Source organism: Macrotis lagotis, chromosome 2 (genome assembly GCF_037893015.1).
Source record: "Macrotis lagotis isolate mMagLag1 chromosome 2, bilby.v1.9.chrom.fasta, whole genome shotgun sequence".
Classification (NCBI taxonomy): domain Eukaryota; kingdom Metazoa; phylum Chordata; class Mammalia; order Peramelemorphia; family Peramelidae; genus Macrotis; species Macrotis lagotis.
In genome coordinates, this window is record NC_133659.1 from 146,252,719 (window position 1) to 146,274,074 (window position 21,356).

Below are 21,356 nucleotides of genomic sequence, written 5' to 3' on the forward strand. Positions count from 1 at the left end.
TCTCTTGTTGTGGCAGAGGGGCTTGTATGACTCACCAAAAATAAGAAATAAGGTTATGGAGATAACTATCAACCATCTTAGATTTGTAGGCTATACTACTTTGAAAGCAAAATGTGAAGAAGAATTAAGAAGCCTTTTGATGAGGGTGAAAGAAGAGAGTATATAAGCTAAATTGAAGCTTAACATAAAACAAAAACAAACAAATCCTAAAATTATGGTAACTAGTTCCATCATTTCCTGGGAAACAGAGAAGAAATGAAAATCACGACAGATTTTTTTTTTCTTGGGCTCAAAGATCACTGCAGATGGCAACTGCAACCATGAAATTAAAAGACACTTGCTCCTTGGAAGGAAAGCTATGACAAATCTGGATAGAATATGAAAAAGCAGAGACATTACCTTGTCAACAAAGATACATATAGTTAAAGTTATGGTTTTTCCAATATTAATGAATGACTGTAAAGGTTGAACTATAAGAAAGTTAAGCACTTTGGAACTGATGATTTTGAATTTTGTTGCTAGAGAAGACTTTTGAAAATTCCTGGATAGCAAGGGGATCAAATCAGTCAATATTTAAAGAAATTAATTCAGATTGTTGGTTGGAAGGACAAAAATTGAAGATGAAGCTTAAATTGTAAGACCACATAATGAGAAGACAGAATTCATTGGAAAATACCCTGATGTTGGGAAGGATTGAAGGCAAAAGGAGAAGGAGATGGCAGAGCATAAGTTGGATAGATAGGATCATGGAAATAATGAAGATAAGCTTGGACAGACTTTAGTTGTAGAGAATAGTAGTAGTAGTAGTAGTAGAGAATAGAAGGATCTGGCAAAGTTTGATTCATAGGATTATGAAGAGTCAGATGTGATTGAATGACATTTGGAAATGTTCATGTGTGTTGATGATTATATTCATAATAAAAATAGCAAAATAAAACAAATTTTTGAAAAGAATGAGCATATACACACATGCACACACATACCCTCTAAGAGGAAAATAATTTATACTGTGTTAAAAGTGGAAATCCTTGAAAATCATACCTAATATCAAAATGACTACATCAGTTTCACATTAAGTCAATATCCTTAGCTTTTTGAGGTTTAAAAATAAAAATTAAAAAATACTTAGTCCCAAAGTGGTATCAATCTGTTGGGTCACTGATCTTTATAAATTACCTGGGGCTTAGATGGTATTATAAATAAAATTTCAATTTATATTCTCTGTACTTCCAGAGCTAAGTGATGCCCAGAAACATGTCCTCTGATGACAACTTGCTCCAAGTTTTGAAATAACAGGTGGCAAAATTTCAACTTTACTCTGTCACTTGCTGGTTTTATACTGTCCTTACCTAGAGGTTAGCTCAGGGGAGAAAGGATACTTGAAGACTGTCTGGTTCATTCAATGTAGTGTGTCTTTCAAGATACTACCCCTGTCTCCATAAGCAGAGGCAGAAGAAGTTCAACAATATTTTGATTACAGTATTTCAGGAGATGATTATTTCATCCCCAATGCAGTGCTTGAATCAGGATGAAAATTACAATTATAGATTTTCATATGAAAGAGCTGCTAATGAATGGTCTTGTTTTTTAGAAATAAGCAGAACAAATCTGGATGGGTGAAAATTAAAAACTAAGCCAAAGAATGCAGCATGAAAAGTATCTTTTTATCAGTTGCAGCAGCCAACACTTATGGAGAGTGTATTATGTGATTGGACTCTATACTAGGTTGAGATAGAGATATAAAGACCCCTGCCATAAAAAGGCTTATAGTCTTAGAGAGATTTCATGTTTATGGATATATATTTATGTATATAAATATAGGTATTTAGATTCACAAATGTTCATTCATATGTGTGCATATATAAGATATAATTATAGATGTGTATCTATATAGGTAGATACATATTTAGATATACAAATACATAGTATGCTTATACAGTATCTATTTATTGATATATATATATGCAATATATGCATATATGTGTGTTTATATCTATATAAATATGATTGATAGGAATATAATTCTATCTAGATAAATAGATAGCTACAAGACTCCCATTCAGGCAAGGCGAGCAATTCTCTGAACAACAGCCCTGTGATCCTGTGAAGGGAGATGTGATTCCTAATTGCCTAAAAGACTGTGCTATTGATAGTAAATATATATGAAGAAATATTGAAGAGAGAAGTAGAGAAGTGAGCTAGAAAGAGAATGCAAACTTTTGACTGGCAAATGTAAGAGTAAAAGCTGCAGTGAAAGAAGCAAACCCCCACCATATCCATTGAGTTCCAAACCCTGTAACCCCAGAGTCTGCTTTATAAAAAAAAGAAAAAAGAAAAGACACCTCTTCCTGAAGAGATTACTATCTGTTTGATTGAACTAAGATTTTAGCTTACTCCTGAAGAGTCCATATACTTTCTCTGTTTAATGTTTACTTTTTGCTTGGATAATTGGGTTTGGTTAGTAAATGAAATGTTTTTGTATATGTATCAATCATTTGGTGTGAGAGGGTTAAGCTTGGGAGAATAAACTAATTATTAGCCTTTCCTTGAGAAAAATCAGAAAATTTATTCAGAATTCCTTTACTAGAGTATCATAGACTTAGGCTACAAATTTTTGAAATAAAGTCAATAGATATAATTCTAGCCCTAAAGTCTCTCTTGGAGACAGGAGAGGGATAATTACCTGTCCACAGCTGTCCTGGATTCTACTTATCCCTCTCCCGCTACTGTCTTGGCCAAGATTTTCCTTCTACTTCACAAAAGTAGAAATTGTTTCAATTTCCCTTTAAAGACATGGAATAAGGCTTTCCAGATATCAGGTCTCATCTATCCATGCCACTAAGTAGGGTGAGAGAGCAAGTCCAGAGGCTCACTATTTAGATTGTAATACACGCAAATATATACTTATAGACCATAGAATACATACATTTGGATTGTAATGTATATACCAATAAACCTATATGCACAAACACACATATAGACATACATGCATACTTAAGCAGCCCCACAGCAAAGTAGATTAAGAGCTGATGGACTCAGGAACTGGTACAAGTCCTGTCTCTGGCACATAATAGCATCTGATCATATTCAAGTCACTTTGCCTATCAGTGGCTCCAGGCAACTCTCTAAATTCTAATTTCAGAGGAGTTGTTGAGTTGCACATTCCACAATGGAAATTCCATACACTTACAAAATCATGGATCTAGCCCTCGGCCTTCACAAAAACAATCAAACAAAATAACAACAACAACAACAAAATCATACATGCATATTTATTGGTTGGCCACTGTTTTTTATTCTTCCAGAGGACCAAAATGATATCACTCTATTGGCATCAAGCTACAGTGTGTTCAACTTGACTGATCAGACAATATGAGTTCAGAAAGTTCTACCACAAGTCAGGCACAAATAGTCCATATATCATTTGGAGTAGAGATGTCTCAATTTGTGCATTTCATGTTTCTTTTGAGCTACTGCAATTCTGCTTCACTCATAGAGGACAGGATCTTCTTTGATGCAGGTACACCATGCTGAGCAATCCTTTGCCAGTCTCCGATGTAATGTAATTTATTCCAAAGTTTTTCAAAGAGACCTTAAGAGTGTCCTTGTGTTGCTTCTTCTGACCATTATGTGAGGACCTATCTTGTGTAAGTTCAACATAAAATAGTTTTTTAGGCAAATGTGTGTGTGTGTGGACAAATTTGAACAAGATGATTGGCCCATTGGAGTTGGACCCTACAATGGAATATGATTGCTTGGTTCGAGAAAGGATCTCAGTGTCTGGTACCTTATCTTGCCAAGTGATCTTCAAATTTCCCTAAGACAATTCAAATAGCAGTGATTCATTTTCCTGGCATGGTACTGGTAAACTTTCCAGGTTTCACAGTCATACAATAATGAGGTCAACACAACAACTCTGTTGACTTTCAGTTTGTTAGATAGTCTAAAACCCCTTCACTTTGGAGGTTCCCAAACATTAAGCTAGCTGTGGCAATGTGTGCTTCAGCTTTATTATCTATGCCTATATCTCTAGAAAGTATGATATCAAGGTAAGTGAACTTATCCACAATATTCAAAATTTCTCCTTTTTCTATAACCAATGGTTCCATGTATAGATGGTATGGTGCTGGCTGGTAGAGAATCTCTATTTTCTTGGTGCCAATTATTAGACCAAAACAGCACAAGTGTCAGAGAAATGATCCATACTTGTTACATCTCAACTTCAGAGGTTGCAGTGAATGTACAATCATTTGCAAATAAAAATTTATGCACCAACTCTCCCTCCACTTTAGTCTTGGCTTATAGTCTTTTCAAGGTAAATAATTTCCCATCAGTGCAGTAGTTGTCCATGATAACAGATGTACTGAATTTTGTGTTGTCCATAAGCATTCACACTCTGTATATACTGATGATGAGTAGAATCATCTTTGCAGAAGTTTTTGCATTTCTTTTTGTGTTTCAACCTCAGGGTGATATCCCTACCTGCTGCTGTAAGTAGGTCAGGGTTGGTAAAGTGGATAATTTTTAAGGCACCTTTTCTAGCCCCTTTCTCACACATGCAAGTGAGAAGTGCAGTCTTTAAAAGGCTATTCAGACACCCAGGGGACTGCTGAATCCCATTATTGCTTCCAGTAAGAAGATAACCCTATGACCTGGGCAATCTGTATGCAGAGTTGTGACTACAGCTCCCATCTGCGGCTTCATCACTTGCCTAGACTTTGAGATAGGTAAAAATGACAAAATGGTATGAATAAGGTCTTTTGCTTTACACATGAATGGGATTTAAGTGAAATAGAGTTACATGAAAACATTGGCCTCACTCTGTCTTCTAGAGTCATCAAAGTCCAGGAGCAAGACAAAGTCTAGAGGACTGGTGTTTCTTATATCTAACCAGGCTGTAAGTGTTCCAAAGCACCTGCTTTAGCTACCTTCATGGTCATTGTGAGTTACAGTGGATAGAATGCTGTTTCAGAATTAGGAAAACCTGAGTTCAAATCAGTGTCAGATACTTATTATTTGTGTGATATTGGAAGTCACTTAACCCTGTTTGCCTCAAATTTCTCATATGTAAACTGGAGATAATAATAGCACTTACTTCTCAGTTTTGTGATGATCATAGGGAATATTTATAAAGCACTTAGCATAGTCATAAGAAACAAATTCATATATTGGCTATAAATGAAACTGTATGTCTCATTCTGTACCTCCAGCACCTGTCTGCCAAGAGTTAGGAAACATGATTCATCATCACTCTTTTGGATCTGATTTTCATTAATCTAATTCTCACCATTTCTCACTGGTTACTGATTCGAAAATGAATGATGAGAACTCTGAAGGAAAGTGATTATTTCATTCTAGGATCTGATAGATGAGAAGAAATCCAGCCACATGCACTCTAGGTTTTACAAAAAGAGATTTCAGATGTTTTAGAGGAAAATTAATTGATCCTTTGGACTAAACTACTATACTGGGAAGTCAGTCCAGGAAGGATGGGAGATGCTCAAGAATGAGTTCTGAAGACTCAAAGAAAAATAATTATATTGAGAAAGAAAAATGGGATTTGTCTGAAGAGATCAATTCATAGAAAACTCACCAAATTTAGATTTTTAGAAAGAAATGTACAGAAAGGAAGCAAAACCAGGACAGTAGAATAGTGTAAGAGTATGGCATGATCCTATAAAAAATTATCAAGACTGTTAGATTAGACTGAATTGAAACTGATGCGGGGGAGGACCTAAACACAATCAAATGGGATGGGTTTTTTAAAAGTTACTTTGGTAGATAAAAAAGCATACTAAAGAAAGATAGGACCAGTTATGGGCTGAAGTCAGCTCTGCCTTCTGAAGTCAGTTATTGAAGTTTCCATGTGAACATTTACACTTCAGATATTAGCAAACATCTTACATTTTTGTTATCTGAATTTAAGAACATGATGGAGGAAATATTAAAAATACATACAGATTGGATTTTAAAGTATGCCATGCCGTATATATATATATATATATATATATATATATATATATATATTTAATAAACAAATTGTCAGAAATTTTCAAATACTCAGAGGAGAAATTTCATTGATGTTTAAAATACATCTCTTTTACTTTTTTTCTTTAGATCAGAATTTTGATATGAATGCCATTTAGGCTTTTTATGAAATTTTTATTCCTGCCATGATTTCCCTGGACTTCTTGAGTGATATTTCTTTCAGGAGCTAGTGCCATCCAATTATGCCATCCAATATAGCTGGTGGCATCAAACAGAAGTGCCATGGCCTCAAGGAAAATAATCCAAGACAATGGTACCAGATGAACCATTTTCTGCTATCACTTCATTTTACCCCAGAGGACAAATAAGTGAGTCCTAGGAAAATCAAAGATAAATACTACACAATGGACTTTCATTTGCCCATCCAATGAATGTAAACAATAGCATATATGTGCTAAAACAATGAATAATTGAATAGGCACATAAATGTCATTTATATTTTGCTTTGAAAAGTTACAAGGGTTTTTGGTCCTTGGTTTTTAAGTGGTTGAAGTTTTGCCAATAAAGTGTTATTTTGCCAAGGCTCATACTAAAATTGGTTCACATTCTTAAATATGAAAGAACTCAGTAGGAGAGGAAGATAGTTGAGAAGGTACTGGGTGACAAGATGGAAGCTATCTCAGGTTTAAAAGTTTGTCTTGAGGTCCCTCTGCAGGCAGATGATTGAGAGTTGATCTTGGTCACTCTTACTAAATCTTTTCCTTAGCTCTAATCTATGTTTGTCTCTCTTTCCTTTTTCGGACTTCCATTTATAAATCTAGATAAAGATGTACTATTCCTAGAAATCCTATAATTAAAGAGTAGAAGAAGAAATCATTAAACTTGGCTACTATATTACTCAAACACACAGTAAGTGTTTTGCTTAGTTCTACACATTATATTTTAGTAATGGTGTTAAAAAAAAACTGTAGCACATCTTAAGGAAGACCAGAAGGGTCCAGAGGCTAGAGATCATGAAGATCCCTTGAAGTATCTAAGGGAATTTAATCTGGAGAAAAGAAGATCTGAGGAGGACATCATAGTTGTCTTCAGTATTTGTAAGGTATTCTGAGTCAGGCATGAGTTAGGCTTGAGATCAGAACAAAAGACACTCATAGATATATAACCTAAAAAAAGTTTACTCAACAATAGCATTAAAGAATATCTGCCTAGGATACACCACTAGTTCAGTTGGGTACAGCTCCTCCTCACTTCCTTAACTTATACCATAGTGCACCCAGGCAAAGGAATGTGTTGACTCTAAAGGCTGCAGAAAATCCATCAAGTACAACTAATTAATAATGTACAAGGCTTTTATATCTTAGTATACTGTAGTGCCATATCAATGTAAGATCTCATTGTTCCCAGTAACTAATATATTTCAGAAGGAAAAAAGATCTAGGATTAAAATTAAGAATAACCTACCCAGCAGCATTTAGAATAATCCTACAAAGGAAAAACATGAAATAATGAATCAAATTAATTTAATAAAATAGAGGATTATGAAGCATTCCAGATTAAAACAGATAAATAGATAAAAACCAGATCTGAAGAGAAAATTTGACATTACAACAAAGGGCTTAAGAGAAGCATAGAAAGGTAAACAAGATGAATGCAAGGAACTAAACAAGTTTAAACTGTTTATATTCATATATAGGTAGATAATACATATAACCCTTCAGAACTTTATCTTCACTAGAGGGCAGAGATGGAATCTAAATAGAAAGAAGGTCAGAATGTGATTCTAATATTTTGCTGATTTTGAAAAAATAATGGAAGTGTGGGGAAAGGAATGAACTAGGAGAGGGATAATGGGAGGAAGAATGGAGAAAACTATCTCACAGAAATGGGGTGCACAAAAAAGGACTTATGCAAATGGAGGTGATGGGTGGGGAGTTGGTAACACTTGGACTTCACTCTTATCTGAACTGGTTAAAGGAGGGGAAGAATACAAATCCACACAGCTGAGTATATCATCTTACCCAATAGGGAAGTAAGAGGGAAAGGGCTTAAGGAAAAGAGGGGATAAGGGAGATGGCAGATTGATGAAAGCAGTGGTCAAAAGTAAAACAGACTTTTCAAGAAAGGACAAGGGAAAAAAAGAGAAGAAAAAGTATTAAAAAGTAGATTGAGGGAAATTCAAAGTTAGTAATCATAGTTGGGACTATGGATGGGATGGTTTCACCTATAAAATGGAAAAGGCTAATAGAATAAATACCAGACTCTGACAATATGTTGTTCAAATCTTCAAATATATTTGAAACAGAGATACACAGAGTTAAAATAAGGAGCTGGAGCAAAGGCTATATGTTTCAACTGAAGTTAAAAAAAAAGATAAAGGTAGTGACCATATTTTCAAACAAAGGAAAAGCAAAATAAACCTAATTAAAAGAAATAAACAGAGAAACTACATAATACTAAAATGTGCCATGGACAATAAATTATGAGTAACATTGAATATATATGTACTAAAGGGCATAGTATCTATTCTTCAAGAAAAAATTATCTTAGGTATAGAAGGAAATAGATACCAAAACTATAATAGCAGGGCATATCAATTTGCCACCTCTTAAATAAAATAAACAAGAAGAATATAAAGAAGATTAATAGAATTTTAGAAAAGTTAAATATAATAGACCTCTGAAGAGTATTTGAATGAGAAAAGAATGGAATACACCTATGTCATAGATGTTCATGGTGCCATCACAAAAATTGTCCATGTGTTAGGCAGAAAAACTTTGCAAACAAAAATAAAACTATTAAACACATTTTTATGATCATTGTACAATAAAATTATATTCAACAGAGACTTTGAAAGATAAATTAAAAATTATTTAAAGTGAAATTATTTAATCCTAAAAATGAGTTATTCAAAAGATAAACTATAATAATAATCGCTAATTTAATTAAAGATAATGGCAATTAGATAATATACTAATATCAATGGGATGTAACCAAAGCAATGCTTAGGGGAAAATGTATGCTCTATCTAAATACTTACATATATAAAAGAGAGAAAAAACAGATCCACACATTTGGCATACAACTAAAAATCTAGAAGATCAAATTATTTTCAAAAACTCCAAAGAAATAAATAATAAAAACTCTGAAAATCAAAGAAGATTAACAGAATTGGAAGAAAAACATTAAATTAATAAATAAAAGTGAATTGTTTTTAAACAACAATAAATTGGATAAACCACTAGGTGATTTTATTTTTTAAAAAGAAAGAAAAAACTAAATTGGATATCAGTAACAAAAACAAAAATGATGAATTTATAATAATTGAAGAAATAAAAGCAATGGTTATCATCTATGTTGCCTAACTATATAACTGACTATAAATGGATGAATAATCTTGAAAATAAATGTTTCTCAGATTATTAGCGTAAGAAATAGAATATACATATAACAATGTTTTTAAAAAGAAACTGAATAGTTAATAAGTAAAACTCCAAAGAATAAAATCCTAGGACTGGATGGATCTACAAGCAATTCTACTAAATATTTAAAGAAAAATTAATTCTAATACAACATAAAGTAGGGAAAAATACAAATACACACAGTTGGGTATATCATCTTATCCAATAGAGAAGTAGGAGGGAAAGGGTTTAAGGGAAAGAGGGGATATGAGAGATGGTAGATTAACAAAGGTAATGGTCAGAAACAAAACAGACTTTTAAAGAAAGGACAAAAAAAAAGAGAAGTATAAGAAAATAGGAAAAAATAGATAAAAGACAGTCTTACCAAATCCCTTCTATGACACAAATGAGATCTTGATACCTAAACCAAGAAGAGTCAGAACAAAGGAAAAAATCTATAGACCAATTTCATTAAAATATTGGTGTAAATTTTTTAAATCAAATATTAGCACGGAGATTATAACTATATAGCACAAAGATTATACTAGATTAAAACTAATACTAGGGGGTGGCTAGGTGGTGTAGTGGATAAAGCACTGGCCCTGGAGTCAGGAGTACCTGGGTTCAAATCCGGTCTCAGACACTTAATAATTACCTAGCTGTGTGGCCTTGGGCAAGCCACTTAACCCCATTTGCCTTGCAAAAACCTCAAAAAAAAAAAACTAATACTAGGCTAGATTTATAATAGCAATGTAGGGCTGACTCAATATAAGGAAAACAATAAGCATAATTGATGCTCTTAAGAACAAAACAACAAAAAAGGAAATACATTCTTCTTATTTATCCTCAAAAAGTAGAAATGGGAGAAATGAGTGAAAATTGTAAAAAGACAGAATTAGGTTTAATGTAGGCAAAGATTCCCAACAATTAGGATTATTCCAGAAAAGATAATGACGTGAAAACTTGTAGCCAAGTCTAACCTGAAAACAAGTTCTGAAACAATGAAAGAAAGTGCTGAATGAAACAAAGATTCAACAAAACTAAAAAAAAAAAAAAATACCAGTGATCAAACTGTAGTCTGTCTAGACCCACACTTGGGAGTCAAAGAATTAAGTTTATTGACTACCCATTCAGAAAGCTTATGTCAAGATGGCAACATAGTCTCTTGATAGGAGCTACTTCAAGGGATAGGTTCCAAACAGTGGAATTCCTCTAGTCACCAGAAGATAGAATTGAGGACAGCACCTTTTCTCAATTAGGGACTGTGAGTGGGAGCAAAGCCTAGCCTTTGCTTTAAGTACAAATCTAGGTTCCAAATCAGAGCTGAGAAAGGAGGCAATGACTCCACAAACTGGATATGCAACTAAAAACCTAGAAGATTAACAAAACACGAAACCAAGATAGAAACCCTGAAAATCAAAGGAAAGATTAATAAAATTGGAAGTTCAAAAAAAAATTGAACTAATAAACAAAACTAGAAGCTATTTTTAAAATAATAATTAATAAAATAAAATTTAATTAAAATGCCTTATTTAATAAAATAATTTGATATATTAATTTAATAAAAACAGAGGGGGAGGAAGAAGGGAGAGAAGCAGGAGGAGTAGGAGAAGGAGGAGAAGGAGGAGGAGGAAGAGGAGAACAACAAGAAAAAGAGGAGGAGAAGAAGGAGGAGGAGGAACTAGCAATTATATAATACATAATTTACAGAGTCTCTATTTGTTATGTTATTTGGTCCTCATAACAACCCTATGAGGTATAAAATTTATTCCAATTTTATAGATGAGGAAACTAAAGCAAAATAGGCTAGGTGACCTGCCCAAGGTCACATATTTAGTTAAGTGTCTGTCAGGATTTGACTCCTAGTCTGCTTCTTTATTGAATCACTTTGATGTAGGAAAATCTCTTTTCCCTGTACCCCTCCAAGAATGCATTGGTCAAAATGAAGACTACAAGAATGAATCAAAGAAATTTAGAGAAAGCAGAAACAATAATAACAGCTAAAATTTATAGAATACTTTAAAGGTTCACAAAAAATTTTGCATTTTTGTTGCATTTTTTTCACAACCACCCAGGAAAGTAGATGCTATTATTATCTCCATTTTAACTAAAGAGAAAGTGAAACTTCAAGAGGTTAAATAATGTATCAATGGTTCTATAACTAGTATCTGAAGAAAGATTTGAACTTGACTTTCCTTACTCCAAATTCATTGCATTATTCAGTATTCCAGTTAGCTACCTCCTCACTGACATGTAATAGAGAAACAGAATGGAGAAAACAGAACTCAATTGCTAATGACCCTACAAGAAATATTAGAACAAAGCCAAAAGACTAAAAAAATTATAATACATGAAGTGTCTACTATCATGAGCAACTGCATTGAAAAACAGGACAAAGAAAAATAATTTGAGAATAATTGGAACCCCTGAAAGCCATGATCACAGAAAAAACTTGTATATCATATTTTAATAAATCTTATAGTAAAACCATCTAGAACAATTAGAACCAAAAGGCAAAGTGAAGACACAACTAGATCCCAATTAGTATAAATAATGATCATATGAAATGGTCACATGCATTTTAATATCTACTCTTCAAAGTTATTATGTAAACTATTCTAATTAATTTTAGTCCAATGGAAATATGCAGTACTAACAACCATTTAACCACTTCAGAAGATTCATTTTTGGCATTCAACAGGAACTGACTAGAGAAAGAATTTATAGAGCATCACCTAAAAGGAACATTAATTTGATAAATTCATAAATGCCATAGCAAAATTCAGGGCTCCCCAAATCAAAGAAAAGATTCTGCAAGCCATCTGGAAGAAAATCAAATACCAAGGAAGCACAATGGGGATCATTCAAGATCAGTGTAAAATTACTATAAAGGAAAGAAAATCTTAGGATATTCCTCAAACTAAGAGAAAAAATCTAACAGACAAAAGTAACTTATTCTGAAAAAAAAATGATTTTAATCCTGGAGGAAGAAAAGAAGAATAGGGGAGTGAGGAGGAAAGGTAATATATTTTTAGTAGAATAAATGGTTTCCAAGAATTATTGTTGAGAAAATTAGATCTGAATAGAATCTTTGAAACTAAAATGCCAGAAAGAATTGGAAATTGAGTGAATGTCCATCAATTGGGGAATGACTGAACAAATTGCAGTATATGTACATTATGGAACACTATTGTTCTATTAGAAACCAGGAAGGATGGGAATTTAGAGAAGCCTGAAGGGATTTGTATGACCTGATGCTGTGTGAGATGAACAGAACCAGAAGAGCATTGGACACCATAACAGCAACCTGTGGTTTATGATCAATGTTAATGGATTTGCTCATTCCATCGGTGCAACAATCAGGGACAATTCTGGGGTATCTGTTATGGAGAATACCATCTATAGCCAGAGAAAGAATTGTGGAGTTTAAACAAAGACCAAAGACTATTACCTTTAATTTAAAAAAAAAAAGCTGTTATCTTATTATGTAATTTTGCTGTCTCTTATTTTTTTTTCCTTAAGGATATGATTTCTCAACACATTCAACTTAGGTCAACGTAGAGCATGGAAAACAATATAAAGACTAACAAACTGCCTTCTGGGGGGGTGAGATTAGGGGGAAAAAATTGTAAAACTCAAAAATAAATAAATAATTTTTTTTTAAAAAAGAAACTAAAATGCTGGGACATAAGAGAAATACACAAAACTTGATACATTTGAGCAACTGAAAAAACTAAAAGATGATAAAATGCTTAAATCCTTAGAGGGAAATAAGAGACAATTCAAATGTTTTACAAGGTGAAAGGAAGAATAAAAACAGAAAAATTCAATTGTAGTGTTGTTCTATGCCATCCTAACTATGCCAGTTTTAAAAGAAAAAAAGCAGGAAAAAAGGAATAAACAAGAAGGAAATGAAAAAGAAGAGGGAGAAACTGCATATCATTTCTCACAAATGGGGCTCACATAGAAGTGAGGTAGAGGAAGTGTCTCATGAGCCTCACTCTTATCTGAATTGGACAAAAGAAAATCAGTAGTCACACACAGAGTTTAGTGTGTAAATATATTAAACAAACAGGTAAAGACAAGATGCAGAAAACCAAATTACTTAAAAAGTCAAAAGTATAAAAGAGAAATTCACATTTTTTCTTCTTAATTGACTAAAATAACCCTTTCCATAAAATAATAAGGTAAATGACTTGGGTTTAGGATATTTAATATAATTTCCAATTTTTGTACAATTATACATATTAAACTATATCATGTTCAAGAAAATATGTATAAATAAATAAGGCTTATTTATACATTCAATTAAACTCCACAGCAAAGTTTTCTCTCTCCCTAGGAAAATTTTATCCATCCTTCAAGGTTCAGTTCTGCTATATGAAGTCTTCTCTGAAGACTCTAGTCTGTAGTATTGTACCTCCAACTCCAGCTGAATTTGTCTTCAATGAACAATTTTTTTTTAAATAAGAAATGTATTTTATTATTATTGATGAGTTTTATTTTGATATTATTTACTTTTCTACCTTGTTCTCCAATTATTTTGAAATAATAAGAAATATTATATGTATATTATTATATAAATAATATATTTAGTATTAAATATCATAAATATTATGAATATAAATATACATTATAAATATATTATAAAATATGAATATAAATATTATAAATATAAATAAATATTATATATATATTATATTACCTTGGAACTAAGGTTTAATATTTTCATTCTATCACCTCAATATTTCTAGTATATTACTAGAAATAAAGAAAATGTCATAGTAATTGATACTCAAAAAGACTCATGAATTATCTAATTACAACTTGAAGGATAAGCTATTCAGTTTGCAGGATAAGCTATTCAGTTTGCTTATCTATCAGATGACTTTTTTATTTTAGAAACAGAAATTGAAAGAAAAACCTGTTATAACTATGTTTTACTAATTATATAAACATAGCATTTCATTTAGTACTTACATATAATTATATACATATAATTGTGCTTTAACTAATTTTATGCATATGGCAGTAACTGTATATTACTAATTAATTATATGGCAATTTATTTGCTAATGGCATATAGAATCACATACTAATTATACATATGTAATTATTTAACTCTTAATTATGATTTTAAAGTATGAATAGCTTTAATACAATACTAATTGCAAATTATATTTCTTCTTGCCAAAGAAAAATAAAGGTTCTGTGACTTTCTCTTCCTAAAAAAAATGTAGACTATAACATGGAAACTTATTGTTGAAATGGACCTGAAAAGTAGTCTAGTTTCCTACCTTATGTGATACTCTTAACAACATCATAGAAGAGTGATCATTCAGCTTCTGACTAGACAACTCCAGTGAAATGGAACTCATCTCCTTATGAAATTAGATCATTACATCACATTATTCTTTTTAATGTAAGATCTACTTTTAACCTGTGAAACAAAATTTCATGTGCTTTGGGATAGCACAGGGGTTAGACTATATGACCTCTCATGTCCCTTCTAGCTCTAAATTTAGAACAATGTAATTCTTTTTTTATAGTGAATCTTTCATATATTCAAAATTCATTAAAATTACTCTTTCCTCTCCACTCCCTGTGCCCAAGTCATTACTTTATTCTTTAATTCAACAAATATTTATTGAATAACTATTACATGAAAAGGACTAGATTAGGTATTGTGGGGGATACAAAAGTTGATAATAGTCCCTAAGAATTAAGATGTGGTGGTGGCTAGGTGGTGCAGTGGACAGAGCACCGGACCTGGAGTCAGGAGTACCTGAGCTCAAATCTGGCCTCAGACACTTAATAATTACCTAGCTGTGTGGCCTTGAGCAAGCCACCTAGCCCCATTTGCCCTGCAAAAATCTAAAAAAAAAAAGGAATTAAGATGTAAGTATCTGAAGTTACCCTCATAATTCTTGTATGAATTTTTCCAGACAAGTCACCACCCATGTGTTAATGAGACTCCACCTACACATCAATGTTTACTAGTGATCCCAAGAACACAATGCTTAAGTAGCAGTTGAACATTTTTCTCTTAAAGCTATCCTCTCTCAATACTCACACCCTCACTAGAGTTCATATTTGTTGAGTAAACTTGGAGGGAATCCATGGTCTAAAGTTCACATGTAAAGGTATATATACATAGGGAATGCATGTGTTGAATACATGTATGTGGAAGGATATAGATCTAGACAATATATGAGATTAGGACATACACATGGAGGAGCAACTTAAGACTTTAATGCTAGCTTTCTGATGCTGCAGTGTTTTCTGAGGATGTCATCACATTGCCCCTGCTGACCTTAGGTCTCTGATGTAGAGTGATCCCAGCTAGTCTCAAGGTATTGATGCTAGATGGAACTTTACCTGCCCCATTATTCCTGCTAGATACTTCCAGAATATGAGGCTGTGGGACTTTTTATTGCTTCAAACTTTTGGCTTCAACTGACTACTTAGCTGAGGTGCTACCTTTTTGCCTTATGAGAAGAGATGGACTCAGTTATTTCTTTTTTAGCTTAAACTTATTCAAAAATTCAGGGTCTTTATATATTTTGCCATCAGACTACAGAAAAACCCTCAGTTTATTGACTTTCTTCTCCATAAGAAGAGACTATTAGAACTCAGTTTTGGCTGTAATAGGTTGTTTCTCCTCCCAAGATGGAAGTGGTTCATCTCAGGTGCCAAGTGCATTAGTAAATTAGAATATGTTGTAATGGAACAACTAGCTAGCTCTCTAAAGACTACCTATAGATTCTAAATATATTAACAGTCATTTCCAACCCATAAAAATTTAAGTTTTGGGAATAATAATTCATTATTTGGTAAAAATTGTTGGGAAACCTAGAAAACAGTATGGCAGAAATTGGGCATAAGGGATAAAATAAAAATGGATACATGATCTGATACTCAGGAAGGGTTGGTTCTTTATCTGTAGTTGCCATGTGACTTTAGGGTTGGGAAGTCTTTACAACTCCTGTTTAATGTTTTATTGTTATATCCATTAAGTTTTGTTTTACTGTCAAAGGTTCTTTGGGACTTAGTTACCCTGCAGTTTTCTTTCTTTTTAAAAAAGAAATATATTTTATATTTTTTGATAAGTTTTATTTTTACATATCTTCATTTTCAAAGATACTCCCTCTTGAAATAGACATCAATAAACTATATCACTGCCCATTTTTGTACAGACTACAAACTAAAACTCATTCTTACATTTTTAAATACAATAAAACTTTATTTTAAAAATGTAAAAACCATCCTTGGTTCACAGAGTACAAAAACAAGTAGCTGACTGGATTTGGTCAGCTGCAGTCTGCTATTTGCCATCCCTTGTAAAAAAAGATGAATGAGTAAATGATAAAGCATTTTAAAAATATTTAATATACATTAGGCACAGAGCTAAAGTCTGCTGATTCAAAACAAGAAATGAAACCTAGAAGAACTTGTATTTTAATAGGGAAAGCCACACATAAAGGTGAGCTAAAAGCGAAGAGAGGGTTCATGTGTGTGTTGGCATGGTTTGAAAATGGTTGACAAGTGATATGGAGGTATGGTTCTAGGCAAGATAGAGTTAACATTCACCTATTAGAGTACAGTGAAAATTTCATATGAATTAACCAATAAATTTTTAGGATTTATAATATTCAACATTATCATCATCATCATCATCATCATCACTGTGGATCCAAGGGGGAAAATACTATCAATTCAAACAGAAGATAACGCATAGCAGCAAGTTTCATTTTTTAAAAAAACCAAGCTTCTGTCTTGGATTTACTAAAAGAAAGAAAGTAGGCATAGACTTTGGACAAAAAATGTTGTTGTCCCAGAAATTCAGGGATACTGACCAAAAAAGATTAAACAAAGAGAAAAAGAAGAAAGTGAGGGAGGGACATTTTTTCAACCCAACTTCTCTGGTTGGGTGATGCAGTGGATAAAGTCCTCTGCTTGGAGTCAGAAAGACAAAAGATCAAATTTAGCCTCAGGCATTAAGCTATACAATCTATGTAAGTTATTTAATCTTTGTCTCAATTTCTTTGTAAGTTGGAGATAATAACAGCACCTAACTTGCAATGTGGTTCTGAGATTTAATTGAGATAATAATTGCAAAGTGCATAGAACAAAAAAAAAATGTTTGTTTCTTTTCTTCCCCACCCCCCAAGCTTGGTAATTAAAATTGTCCAGCATTCCTTTTTTTTCTCTATTTATTTTGTTGTAGTTATTGAATCTATTGTTTGCATGGTTTTGCTTTCTTCACTCTAAGTTAGTATATATAAGTCTTCCCATGCTTCTATGAATTTTTTCATTGTCATTGTTTTGTAGATTGAGGTAATATTCCATAACATTCATGGATCAGAATTTGTTTAATCATTCCCCAGTCAGTGAGTATCTACATGGTTTCCAATTCTTTGCTACCACAAAAGAGTGTTTGCTACAAATATTTTCATAGATATGGGACCTTTTTTATCTTTGCTTTACTTGGGACATAGCAATGCAAATGTAATTTAAAATCTGAATCAAATAATAAAAATGCTTTAGATACATAATTCCAAATTGACTTCTGCCAATAGTTTGATGAATTCCCAACTCCCTAAACAATCCTGTGGTCATACTTTCCCACAGCTCCTCCAAAATTACCTGTTTCAGCAGTCATCATGTCCAAAATAAAGTTTTTTCTCTTTTATACTGAGGCAATATGACAACATGACACAATAATAATAATAATAATAATAATAATAATAATGACAATAATGTTGTTGTTTCTTTGTCCTTAATTTTTGAAGAAGACCAATGATATCACAAAAGTGACATCCTAACTCATTTGTGGACTTAATTTAAGTAAGGCAGAGTTGAACAAAGTCATTAGTCTCACTCTCTCTTTCCAGAGTCATAGAAATCCAGTGGTAAATACAAAAATCAAGACAATTGAGCCCTCCACAGTATTTGCTTTGCTGCCTTCATGGCAAAGGAAGTCTTCATGTGCTTGGGGTAGATATCTCCCCATTCTCTGATGGCTTTGAGGCCTATTGGTTACACTCAACCTAATTTATCTTGTTTGTTGATATGGTTTATGCAAGTATGGTTCTTGAGAAATCTATACTTTCTTGGAGTCAGGAGGGGTGGGGGGAGTAGAATGTTAGATACCAAAGGTGAATAAGGAGATGTGAAAAGAGCTCAACAAGCCCTCATACCAAAAGTACTAATACTTCTTTAAAAACAATGATAATAACAGCTGAAATTTAGGGAGTCCTAAGGTTTGTGAAGTGCTATAGTATGTCATCTCATTTGATAGTAATGGAAAAGGTGCTAGACTTAAAGTCAAGAATATCTGGTTTTAGATCTTGCTTCTGGTACTCATTAGCCCTTCAGTCATGGGCAAGTCTTTAAACCAGTCAGGCAATTGATCAATAAAAATTTATTAAACACTTAATATCTGTTAAAGATCCTTGCCTTCAAGGAGCTCAAACTCATCTAATGAATATGTAAAGTGCTTTGCAAATGTTATAACATTGTTTCTATAAACATTAGTTGTTATTATTCTCCCCTAAACCTACATCTCCTTCTGACTTTATTTTTGATATCTGTTGTTTCTCTTGTCTTTATGTTTTCAGTGCTCAGGACCTTGGAATTATATGTGACTCCTTCCTCTCCCAAGACGTTATGCTTAAGTGGTGGTGGCAACCATCTGGAAAACATTGATAATTTTGTTTACAGGAATTCCTTCAAGAAAAGAAACCCTTTCAGTTGTGTGACTATTGTGTGATGAGTTAGCACTACCTAGCTTGAATCAGACATGATAATGACACCTAAATTCACACTAAATCATTAGTAGCTTTAGGATTCCTGATAGCCATAGTCTATTATTCTTCTTCTAAGCAGAAGTAGAGGCAGCTTAAAAATATAGTGAATAGAGAACTGGGCCCCAAATCTGGAAAACTTGAGTTCAAATTGGCCATAGGTTTTTGTTATCTGTCATTTTACAAATGGAAATCTCATCTGTAAAATGAAGAATCTACATAAAAATAGTATCAACCTCCCAGGGATGTCGTGAAGATAAAATGAGATGACAAAAAGTCTTAAAGTACTATATAGATGTCAGCTATTGTTAGTACAAGTCATACTTTTTGGATAGTTTCTAAAAGAGATTATTAAGGAACATGACCAAAAATTTAAGACATCTTTCAAAAATTATTCAACTGTTTCTTCCTTAAAATAGCTACTAGTAAAAACAGTTGCAGGGACCAGGGCAAATGGCAGAGGAAGAAATGTGAGTGGCCTAGATCAGACCCACAGGCTACAAGGAAAAGACTTTACTTAAATTTAGCATGTGTCGTTGTGGATAACCCTATCTCTGTTTCTGAGAAACAACTGTTTGATGTCCTAACCCTTCAGAAACCTGGCAACTGGTTAAGCGACTGGCTGGCATATTCAAGCTCACAAAGCTATGTGTAAGAACCTAGGCAGCTGGATAATTACAGACCCTGAAGCCTAAGCTTCTCAAAGTCCTGTCCCATTTGGATATTAATATCAGATATTTGTTAATGTGCAACATCTAGAACTGGGATAAAAAACAAGAGTTGTCCCATCTAGGTATTAAGACGGTCTTGACTCTAGAAAGAGGAAATCTGAATTTGCTTTAAAAGACCCCCGTTTCACTGTTTTCTTTTACTCTTTCCTTTATTTGGCTTTTACACTTTCTTCTTGTTGCCTCCCACCCCCTCTCCCTTACTCCCAATGAAAGTGAACAGAAAGTGAAGTTCCCAAAGGACAGAATAGGTTGATAAAAAGTGGGGTTGTCAAATGATCCAAAGGCTAGTCTCCATTCTGACAGACACTATGTGAGGATTTGCAGTATCATTTCACTTTTGATAGGAGTGGAGGAAAATCCTGTATTGTTATCAGTCACTCCAAAGTAAAGTAGATAAAAGTTACCCATGGAATCTTAGCCAGATTTGTTGTCAACCCCTAGAAAACTGTCAGATGCATATTATTGTGTTTGATTTTATTGCAGTAAGCAAAGACCTTGGCTTTCTCACACTGAAATCACATGCATGACACATGAGCTGATGCTAGAGAGAGGTCACAGAACAGTAGAGAGGAAGAAAGTGGTAATGGTATTTCAACAAGTGACATTACAGGCAGGCATACCATGTGATAATCAATGCTAAAAGAAGAAGCAATAGGGAATGGAAAGTCCTTGAGTAAGATAGTAACCCCCCCCCCCCACTTGCTGCCAACTAGGACTATATAAGTTGAATGGAGCAGCCTTCAGGTCTAAGTACTATCTAGTATTATGTCATTAAGACGCCATCCTGTTGGATAATAACATGCAATTTTGTTTCACTGGCTAGTAGCAAGTATTCAGCTTACTGGAGCAAAATTGACTGGTTATTAAAAAAGCTTCCTAATTAATAAAAAATTAGAGAGATTTCTTTTGGGAATCATTTTCAATAGTCTAGAACCATTCTGGAAACTGTTTACAACAGGATATAATGGCTAATTTCTATATACAAGTAAAAATCAACAGTAGAGGCACCAACTAATTATACCCTTAAATATGTTAGCATGAATTTAAAGGGTCAGTTATACTTAGGAAAACTTGCTCAAATTCATTTCCCTTTATATTTACATAAAACACATTGGAGAAAGGTATCATTATTTCCTGGTGCCACAGTATTTTGCCCATGGCAGGTATTTCCAGAACCACAAACAGCAGTATTAGTTGGATGAGCTTCACAAAATATGACTAGAGAAAGTGACATGAAAAGTGCCCTCAAATCAACTTTTTAACAAAAATTCAGTTGGCAAGGGGGAGAAAGTCTAGGATATAACAATACTTCATGAACAGAGAGATTCTGGGATTCTGGGAGACCTCTGTGTAGGAAATGTGACAGAATCAGACCAGGCCAAGAAGGGAGAGAAAGGATGTTATCTAGAGGATTCTTATTTTAATTCAAT